Source organism: Pteropus vampyrus, unplaced genomic scaffold (assembly GCF_000151845.1).
Source record: "Pteropus vampyrus isolate Shadow unplaced genomic scaffold, Pvam_2.0 Scaffold114, whole genome shotgun sequence".
NCBI lineage: Eukaryota > Metazoa > Chordata > Mammalia > Chiroptera > Pteropodidae > Pteropus > Pteropus vampyrus.
The window spans coordinates 3,068,842-3,079,466 of record NW_011888895.1 but is presented as its reverse complement, the minus strand read 5'-3'; the positions used below and the strand labels follow the sequence as shown (position 1 = coordinate 3,079,466).

The window sequence follows — 10,625 nt, the reverse complement described above, 5'->3', positions numbered from 1 at the left end:
TCCGATCGTTTATTTATTTATATATCGCAGAAGGTATAACTTTCTTTATTCTAGCTGATTATAACTCTTACTTTGAGCCCCCACTTTCCATGTCATTTTAGGGTTCCCATGGTTTCCCTGGGGTTATATATACCGTCCAGGGAGTTTTAAAGTGCCAAGATATGTGGAGGGGTCTGCCCAGTTCTCGCTGATGACCTTGGTCATTGGTCCACACAGTTTGCCAAGGATCTGTCCCCTACTGGAAGCTCTGTGCAGTCCATCAATTCTGTGCTTCCTGTCCACACTCAGATGCACAGGACCCTGTTACTGCTTCCGCCCCACAGTGGGGGCCAAGGCCCCTTCCCCTGGCAGCATTTCCCCCTCTGGGATCTGGGCACCCCTTATTAGGTGCTACCCCGGCAAAGAGGCCCAGGATGCCCCTGCTATCAGATTCGGAAAGGGGGTTTGTCTGGCAGTTGGCCTGGGGTGGGGTGTAGAGCCTTTCTCATTCTCACCTGCTGGCATCGAAGGCCCATCGCTTCCCTTTGGTCCTCTTTCTCCTCCCATTCCGAGGGAACTTTACTTAGACTGGGAGACTCGTTAACCGGGTGTTCTAAATCTATTCTCTATGGATGATTTCGGTCCTTTTCACGTGCCTTGGAATCTCAAAAACTAGAAGATATTCTGTTATCACTTTCTTTTGCCGAGGCAGTGGGCATCGAATGCCTCAACTGCTACCTCTTAAGTTGGGAGGAATGAAGAGAGGGCCGAGAGTACAAGGAAATTGTGGGTAAGACCATTATTTCTCATTTCATTACTATTATCATGCCATCTGATATCTATCGCTATCGCTATCTCTATCTCTATATTATATTAAAATTCTAATTGAAATTAAAATTCTAGAAAGCCTAAACATCGTGTTATAAATGATCTCTGTTGATAGATTATGAATTATTTTTATTTTCTTTTTTATAATTACCCATATTTTAAAATTACACACTTTTTGGTAGATTCTCTCATCCAGACCAGTGTCTTTAAATACCATATGCAATGCGCTAACACAGCTGACTCTCAAACAAGATGGTTTTGATCCGCACGGGTCCACTTATCTGCAGGCTCTTTTTCAATAAACAGGGTAAATGTACTTTCCTTTATAATTTTCTTAATAACATTTCATTTTCTCTACCTTACTTTGTATTAAGAATACAGTATATAACATACAAAATACGTGTTAATCGACTGTGTACGTTATTGGCAAGGCTTCTGGTCAACAGCAGGCTGTTAGTAGTTCAGTTTTGGAGGAGTTAAAAGTTAAATGAGGATTTTTGACTGTGCAGGGGTCAGCACTCCCAACCCCCATGTCGTTCAAAGTGTCTGTAGCCTAAACCCCATTTCTGGGCTCCAATTATAGGTGCGGTGTCTCCACTTGGAAGCCTCCCAGGCATAACCGATTTAAAAGTCTAAAATGGAACTCTGGAATCTACATGCTACTCACTCCTGTCCAAAACATTTTAAAGGGCTCTGTGTCTTTCTTATCTGAGTAAAAGGCACTCCAAATCTTTCAGGTTCGATCTTTTTGAGTAATCCTTGATCTCCCTGCCCCAGACTTCCTATTCAATCCGCTCGTAGCCGAGCTTTTCCCTGCGGAATATGAGTATCCACTCTCCTCCACGTGCACCGTCACCACCCTGCTCCAAGCCAGTGCCCTCTCCCACGTGCATTACCTTACAGATTATTTTCCCCCGCTCTGGGTGTAGTTTTATTCATTGATTCCTAGGGAGCCCAGGTGATTACTAACCAATGTTGAATGAATAATCCCTGAGCTTTCTCACCCTGGGGACACTGGATAGCGTCATAAGAGAATCAGATTTGTTGCAAACCAATGCTTATAATTGTAAATGTCCTTGTGACCTTTCATTTCTGGCTCATATTTAGAAAACCAGTTTGCTTTCTCTGTCCTACTGGATAAAGAATGCCTCTGGTGACCAGTTGCCACGTGGGCCTCATTGGCCCAGCCTCAGCTGCTTGCCTGTCTCTTTGAGGCTGGCCCAAGGCTCCTCAAAATCCATTTCCCATCTGCCATGGAGCCTAAGCTTAGGCAGCTCCAAACACGCTGATGAAAATTTAGTCACTTTTCACATGAAGATATTTATCTTTCTTAAATCTCGTTCTTTCTTGCTCTTCTCGCCTTCCATCTGGGATTATTTTCCTTTTAGATACTGATCTACTGGTTGAATTTTCCCCCCCCCCAAATGTCTGTATTGAAGGATATTTTTCATTGGTAGAAGATCTAGGTTTTTCTTTTGGTAAATTAAAGACATCATTATACAATCTTCTGGCCTTCATTGTGGCTTTTGAGAAGTCGGCTGACTGTATTTGTGGCTTCTCTAAAAGAAATCTCTTTATTCTCAGGATGCTTTTTTCTCAATCTCCCCTCCTTCCTCCCTCTCATTTCTGTCTGTCTGTCTGTCTGTCTGTCTGTCTGTCTCTTTGTCTCTCTCTGTCTCTGTCTCTCTCTCGTTCTCTCTCTCTCTCTCTCTCTCTCTCTTCTTTCTTTCTCTTTCTAAAAATAAGGATTTCTTTTTTATTGTCCTGTTTGGGGTTCACTGGTTGCCTTGATTCCATGGATGAGTGTCCTTCATCAGTTCTAGATAATTATCCATCATTTATACTCAAATTTTTCTTTTCTGTGACTTACTGTCTTTCTAACACCTTCTGCTACTTCGATTAAGTGTATATTAGGTTTACTCATTGTATATATTTTTTTCCCTCTCTTCTTTTTAATCTTGATAGTTCCTTCTACTTTAGTTTTGGTACACAAATTTTCTCTTCAGCTGTGTTTAAAGTGTGGTTAAAACCATCTACTGGGTCCTTAATTTTAGCTAATGTGTTTTTCACATCTGGAAGTTAGTTTCTTTCGAGTTCTTTTTTGTATATCAACTGTGATCTTTTTTATAGTTTCTAATTCTTTGCTAAATTTTTCAAACTTGTTATTTCTTTGAACATAGTAGTCAGAATTGTTACAGTTTGTCACTAGTAATCCCAAAATCTGAAATGTTTGTTTCTCTTTTGACTGTTGGTTCTCACTCACAGTGTCATTTTATTTGTATGTCTGCTTGTTTTTGAATGTAGCCCAGTCTATTTATTTCTGCACCTGCCCAGATGCCCATGGCCTATCCACCGTTACACGGTGACGTGCCCTGGTCTTCCTCTCCTGCCTTGGTAACCCTAAATCACATTCAAAGACAGCCCCCCAGCCCTAATCTGCAGAACTGTGTGAAATTACCTCATTTTGCCATCAACATAAGTTGCCTCCTGCCCGTCATCACCACGTCCTCAGACAACCAATGCCATTCTCGCACGTTGTCCGAAAGTGCTCAGGGGCTCTCAGAGGGCCAGAGTGATTCTTCATCTTCTGAGGTTCTTGAAAACTGAGGCCACATCTGTACAAGAGTCATGAGGCAGGATCGGTGGGTGGTGGTGGCAGCGGTGGGCACCTAAGCTGCTTAGGCCAATTTTTAATATTATGCGTGAAAATAACTTCTTCCATTTTCACTTGTAATTCTCTCGCTATATTCCATGGGGACAAATTCTGGTCACAAGGATCAGAGTAGACTGTAAATATAACAGCCCCACCCCTTTGATGATAGAAAGCAACATTTTTGTTTGTTTGTTTTTTTGTTTTTGTTTTTTTTTTAGGGATGGCCACACTTGTTGGCCTAACTTTCCCTTCCTTTTAGGTGCTCAACTGAGCTGCTTGGTGCATGCGATTAGCTCTGGGGGGCTTCCCCCACCCTCTGCCACACGTGCTCAGACACTGAAGAACATGGGAGGAGGTGGAGGATTTGAATTGAGGAGAGCCATAGTATTGACTTTATAAATTACCAGAACCTGCTACTCTCTCTCTCTCTCTCTCTCTCTCTCATCTATTTTTGGCCTAAGTGCCTTGAGGCCCTTCTCTGGGAAAGCACATGAACTCTTTGGAGTTCCCAGGTTCCATTCGGTAAATTTCCTCTAAGCCAGCTCTGAAATTCCCCGCTGCCCTCTCCCCAGTCTAAGTCTGTGGTGCCTGGGGCCTGCCTGCTCTGCTTCCTGTTTCACCCCAGTGGACTGTGAGTCAGCCTGAGCTTGTGGGGGAGGGCTGGGAGGCACCCACAGCACCCACCTTCCTGATACCAGGCACTTAATGTCTCAACCCCAGAAACTGCTCCCAGAACAGTGTCCCCCTCTGTAGCCCTCTCTTGAGACCCACTCTTGGCCTCTCGGAAGGTAGAGTTTATTCCCTTTCTATTGACAGGATGGGACTCCAGTATGCTACGATCATCTGAATATCTGAGGAGTCACGTCTTATACTCTCATGAAAAATACGGCAGCTCGTCACGATGAATGATGTTACTGTGAACAAAGCAGTTTTGAGTCGAAGCTCATTCCAAGAATCAGTAAACTTCCCTATTTTTCTGTATCGCCTCCCCTCCCTTGTTAAATTTAGGTTTAACAAGTCATGAATCATTGTGGTTTTACTCTTGGGTAGAATCATTTTTCTCCTGGCATCGCATCGCCAGCTGATGGAAGAATTAAAAAGTCTGATTAAACAGCAGTTTGACATGAACTTAAAAATCTCAAACATTTTAAAGAAAGGATGAGCTACAACTTTTCAAAGTTGCTAGAATGTTCAAGTACGATGGGACCTGTGGGACACCAACCTAGTTCTTCTACAGGATCAAAAAGGAAACCGGGGCCCAGAGAGGAAAGGTGGCTTGCCAAAGGTCACAAGGCAGGTGTGAGTGGTGGCGTGAGGGTCCAGGGGTCCCAACCCCAGAGCGGCAGCCTCACCGGGGGTTGGAGGAAATGGAAAATGTTTGAATTTTTATGTCATTTCAGTGCAAAGAGCTTTATTCTACAAAGATCAAGCATTGCTGTATGCCAATTGTCTTGCATTTCGTAATTATTTTCCCTAAGTGCTCACGGTATTTCACATACAGGATTTCATTACTTACCTTCTCGGTCTTTGAGGCACCTGAAGGGATCTCATTGTCCAGGGTGGTAATTGCATTTATTGAGCCGAGGGTGGGCGACTTACGACAAATCAGTGCCCCTCATCCCCACGAGTCTCGGCTTCTTGCTCTGTAGGAAGGAAAGATCTGCAGTCCTGTCTCTCTCATACTGTAGATGTGAGGATGAGGGGACATTTGGGGACTCGTGCCCGGCCAGCTAAGGGGTTCCCTGGATGGCAATTCGGACGCGGTCCATGAGGACGTCCCTTTACTTCAGCATCAGTCTCTCCAGCACAAATCCTGAAAATGTGACGTTTCCACATGAGGTGAATCCGACATCACAGAATGACTCAAAGCTTGGAACTGTAAATTTTGATTGTTGTAGATCAAGTTTCTTTTTGAGAAATTGGATTTGTAAATTCAGAAAATTGCTAGATAACTTTTTTTTTTTCCCCAGTTGTGGTAAAATACACACAGCATGAAGTTTATCATTTTAACCATTTCAGCGTCCAATACAGTGGCATTAAGTAAATTCTAGATCCAGAACTTTTCATCGCCTCAAACCGAAGCCTCATACCCATCAAACAGCAACTCACCATTTTCGCCCCTCCACGACTCCCGGCAAACACAAATCTGTTTTCTGTCACTGTAGATTTGCTTATTTTGGACATTTCATGTAAATGGAATTATACAATACATGTGGCTTTTTGTGTCTGTCTCCTTTCATTTAGCATAATTTTTCAAGGTTCAACAATGTTGTAGAATGTGTCAGCATTTCATTCCTTTTTTTTTTTCTTTTTTTCTTCTTTTTTTGATGTCTGGTGTTATTTATTTGTTACTCTGACAAAATCTTAGCTTCTTTGTTTAGGGGCTTTCTCATAACTTATTGGCGGACATCATCTTCTTTAGAGAGATTGAAAAGTTTGCGATGGCTGCTAACTCTTTTGGGCCCCAGGTGACGAGGCACAGTAGTATCAGTGAGACCAGGAATATCTTTCCCTCCTTTTTTCATAATGACCAAGATGAGAACACTCAGATTGGCATCCACAATGCAACCCTGAACAGATGTGCCCCTTACTCAGTAGCAGGTGGTCGCGGCTGTGGGTCAAGTCAAGACACCCTGCTTCTTGGGGAAACCTCGTTTGTCATTTCCACCACTGATTTGAACCACATAACCCTTCCGCTCTTCACCCAGAGCATCGGCAGCAACTTCTGTGGCCATACGCTTCTCATAAAAGGTATGAAGTTTTCGTTCACCCTCCATTTTAATGAGCTCCTGGCAGCCAGTGGCTGGGAAAGAGATGTTCAGCTTCACCTGAAACAGTCGACCGCCTCGAAAAAGAGCAGCATTTCTTTCTTTTTTATGGCCGAAATGTTCCATTGTATGGACATGTCATTTTTTGTTTACCTATCCATTCGTTGATGGACTTTGGGGTCATTGTCATCTTTTGGCTCTTGTGAATAGTGCTATTATGAACTCTCCTGTATAGATTTTTTGCTCGGACACTTCCTTTCAGTTCTTTTGGGTGTACACCTAGCGGTGGAATTCATGGTCACGTGGTGATTCTACATTTAACTGCCAAACTGGTTTTCATAGTGGCTGCACCATTTTTTATTCCCGCCAGCAATCTCCTGGGTAATGTTTGATCACTTGGTTTATTAAATGCAATAACCCTCCTGAGTCAACACTGGGGCAGCCTGAGCCAGCTCGCTGCTTGCTCTCTTGTCTTTATGGCTGTGGCTGGAGGCTCTGAGAGAAGCCAGTAAGTCACCCACTGTGGTCCCTTCAGTGACTTCTTCCTGTGGGCCATGGCTACTCATTCAGGCAGGTCTTCCATAACCACTGTAGTGACCTGGGCAGTGAGGACACTGAGACGCAGTTGACTGGAACCTCTGGGGGCAGTCATGGTGGCAGAGGACAGCTCTGGACACTTTAGGAACAGTCCCTGTGGTTCCTGGACCCAATATGAATCGAGTCCCTATTCTGTGCTGCCTCTCGCCTGGCCCTGCTGGCTGAAGAGTTAATCTGGGGGGTCTGTTCTCTCCTCATCCACATCTCCTGGCAGCTCCCTACTCGGCTGCAGTGGGCCTGCTGGTCCCTTTGGGTTTGCTTTTGTCCCAGGCACCCCTCCTTCTCCCCTCTGTGCTCCGCCCCCTTACGCTCCCAGTGTGCTGCGAGCTGGCTCTTGAAGCTCTTTGATGCCCAAAGAACAGTCCATTGTCTCTTAAGGGTGAAGAAGAGGCATCCCAGTTTATATTCAGACACATGACCATGAACCCATAACATCTCACACGAAATCTACAATAACTCATTTGTACGCAACAAACTGGATGGAGTTATCTAAGTCAGCGCGTTGTTTACACTTGGCGTTCTAGGGTGACAGGAAGAAAGCGGGGTCAAAGCTCCCTCAGTCTAGTGGTGTGATCTTGTCTGTTTCCTCTCCTCTTCTGTGAGTATAAACCCCCCAGGAGAAGGGCGCCTGGGTCGCTGTCAGGGAGCCGGTGGGAACACATACCTAGGAGCCCTCTCTCACGTGACAGAATTTTCATCCCACAGTTGCCTTGGATGACCACAGCACACACTGCCCTTCCTGGTGGGCTGTCCTTGGAAGAACGCCATCCGTGCCGGAAGTGGAGGCCTGGCCCAAAGCACATGTGAGACTGGGCGCCTGCCTCAGGGAGAGGTGGAGGAGACAGTAACGTCTGACGACAATCATCTTGGATGGGGGAATGTGGCAGCAGAGTGTTTCTGGCGCCTGGATGCATTCCATTTTTGGTGTTTAGTTCTTCACAGTTATTACAGGAAATGATGTTTTCAAAAACAAAGTCGTCCCTGGCCCAGAGGCACCAGGTCATTCTATGCAAACAGATCCCATAAGCTGAGGGAAGGCCCAAAATATGCGGGTGCATGAGCGGCCCCAGCTCGGCACATGAGGCTGCATAATTTTCGCGGGCCCTTGCCTAGGACTTCTGGGGAGAGCCTGGCTGTCTGTTCAAGAATCACCCTCCAGGCCTGGTTTTTCACCTTTTCCTCACCTGTGGGGTCTGTGCTGGGCTCAGATTCCAACGTCAAAGGACACGGTGGCTAGTGCCACTCAGATCCCCAAACGTGTGCTCGCCTCGTTTTTGTGTAAATCCTGTTCTCATCTCCAGACCTCCGCTACGGGCCTGGTGGGGATCCCACACAGGACTTCACATGTGGAGTTATTAATGGGGGGAGGGGAAGGGGCATAGAGTGGAAGGGTCTGTATAATCTTCTGGTTTTACTTTTTTCTTTTCATATTCTTGTCTTGCCAACTTTATTTTCAAAACCAACGAAAAAGACAGATGTCTATTTTTTGCTCCATGGCGTGGAACTGACCTGCTTGCTAAGAAAGTGTCAGCTCCCCTCGGTTCTCAAGGTTGTCATTTGGCACTGGATTCCAGAGGCAGGAGGAGAGGAAAAGGAAACGAGAGAAACTTAGGAAGGATTCATATTTCTTCTCCTCTCTCCTCAGTTCTCTGCTCTGGGCTGATGGGAAGGTAAATAAAACTAGTTTGGTTTAATGGGCCCCAGGTAGAAGATGAGGTGGCAGAGAAGTGGCTTGAGGAGAAGCCTTTTGTCTCTGAGCTTGGTCTGGCTACAGGGCCCACCTCTCTGCTTCTGATCCTACTCACACTCCCTCAAACACACACACACGCACACACACACATACACACACACATCACCATCATATACACAGACACCGACACACACACATACCCGCCATCCCCTACACAGACATACAAGCCATGGACCCGTGGGGTTGTGTAGGCAGATCTTCCGGCAAGCTCATACTCCTAAGAGAACAGCCTGGAAAAGTATTTCCCAGGGTTCCCCTCTCCCAGCCACTAGTTTCTTATCTGGCAAATATGGCGAATCCTGGGGCAGGTATATTACAAAGCTAGGGCTGTGTAACAAAGTACCACAAACTAATTGAGTGGCAGAAACAACAGAAATTGATTGTCTCACAGTTCTAGAGGCTGGATGCCCAAGATCGAGGTGTTGGCAGGATTGGTTCCTTCCGGGGGGTGTGAGGGAGGATTTGCCTCACGCTTTTCTCTCGTCTGCTGGTGTTTTGCTGGCCATCTTTGGTGTTCCTTGGCTTGTAGATGCATCACCCCAATCTCTGCCTTCCTTGTCACATGGTGTTCTCCCTGTGTGTATATTTGAGTCCAAATTTTTCCTGTTTCTAAGGACACCAGTTGCATTGGAGTAGGGGTTCGTGCGACTCCAGTGTGACCTCATCTTTACTAGTGACATCTACAAGGACCCTGCTTCCAAATGAGGCCACATTCTGAGGTCCTAGGGCTTGGGACTTCAACACATGACTTTGGGTGACATCATTCAGCCCGTCACACCAGGTGCGCAGGTGCTCGCCTGCTGGGGCTCATTGCCCTCTGGGGCTCTGGACTCTAGAGGGAAGACTTAGCACTTGTTGATTGTAGGCCGTGGGGACCAAACAAGATGCCCAGGATTTCGAGCAGGTTAGTTATTTTGAGCTCGGTATTCTGAGGAATGCAAAGGTCAGCCAAGACCTGTGTGTCCCTGAGCCCTCACGGAACATATGTCGGGTCATAATAAAACTTGACAATTGCCCAAGGCATCATAGCTGGCAAAGCTTTTCCGTGCTTATTATCCATTTGAGCCTCACAACTAACAACCTTGAGAGGCAGGTCTGGGAAGGACTCTTATCCTGACATCCAAAAAGAAGAAGTAACTTTTGCAAAAATCATACTGTTAGTTGAAATCCAAGCTTGAGTCCTCAGACTCTGTGCTTGGTCTCTCAGATGATGGAGCCTGGTATGTGGGGGTGGGGTTGTTCATGGAGGTTCACCCCTGAGGGGATCCAGAAAGGCTTCATGAAGGAGGTTACACCTGAGGAAAGCCTTGACTAAAATCTGAGGGAGAAGGGAGCTTGCTAATTGAAGGTGACAGTTATGTGCAAAGGGCTATCAATTGGTAGCCTGAGCCCAGGGTGCACTAAGGTAGCACAGTCCTTGCACAGAATGATTTTATGATCAGATCTGTGTCACCCATTGCTGTGGCCTGAATGTTTGTGTGCCCCTCCAAATTCACATGTTGGAATCCTAATGCCCAATGCGGTGGCATTAGGAGGTGAGGCTGTTGAGAGGTCATTAGGTCATGAGGGTGGAGCCTCATGATTGTGGTTAGTGCCCTTATGAAGGAAACCCCACAGAGCTCCCTCACCCCTTCCACCATGTGAGGACACAGCAAGAAGTCTTCAGCCCCGAAGACAGCCCACACCCAACATGCTGTCGCCCCAGTCTTGAACTTCCAGCCTGCAGAACTGTGAGAAATAAATTTCCATGATTTATAAGCCACCCAGTCTGTGGTACTTGGTTATAGCAGCCCAAACGGACTAAGAAACCCATTGCCACCCATGTCTTACCCGCTGCCCCCAGCCTTACCCCAGATCAAAAATAGACACTCTTGCATCTTTCTCTCTACTGGGGCTCAAAAACAATTCTCCTCTAAGCTCTCATTTCAACAAAACTCACCCCACAGCTTTGGCATGTATCAATTAATACACATAAACCCAGAGGATGACACCAAGCTGGACTCTTAATTCCATTTTGGGCCCTCTTAGGGCACCCTCTCCTTCCCCTCAC

At 46.0% G+C, this 10,625-nt stretch overlaps 1 long non-coding RNA gene across 1 annotated transcript; it reads left to right on the top strand.

The window, feature by feature from the left end:
• The first annotated feature begins 4,109 nt into the window (after positions 1–4,109).
• Positions 4,110–5,671, top strand: LOC111743455. Its single transcript, XR_002781719.1, has 2 exons — positions 4,110–4,757; positions 5,110–5,671. It is a non-coding gene; the product is annotated as an uncharacterized LOC111743455 (long non-coding RNA).
• The last annotated feature ends 4,954 nt before the right edge of the window (positions 5,672–10,625 follow it).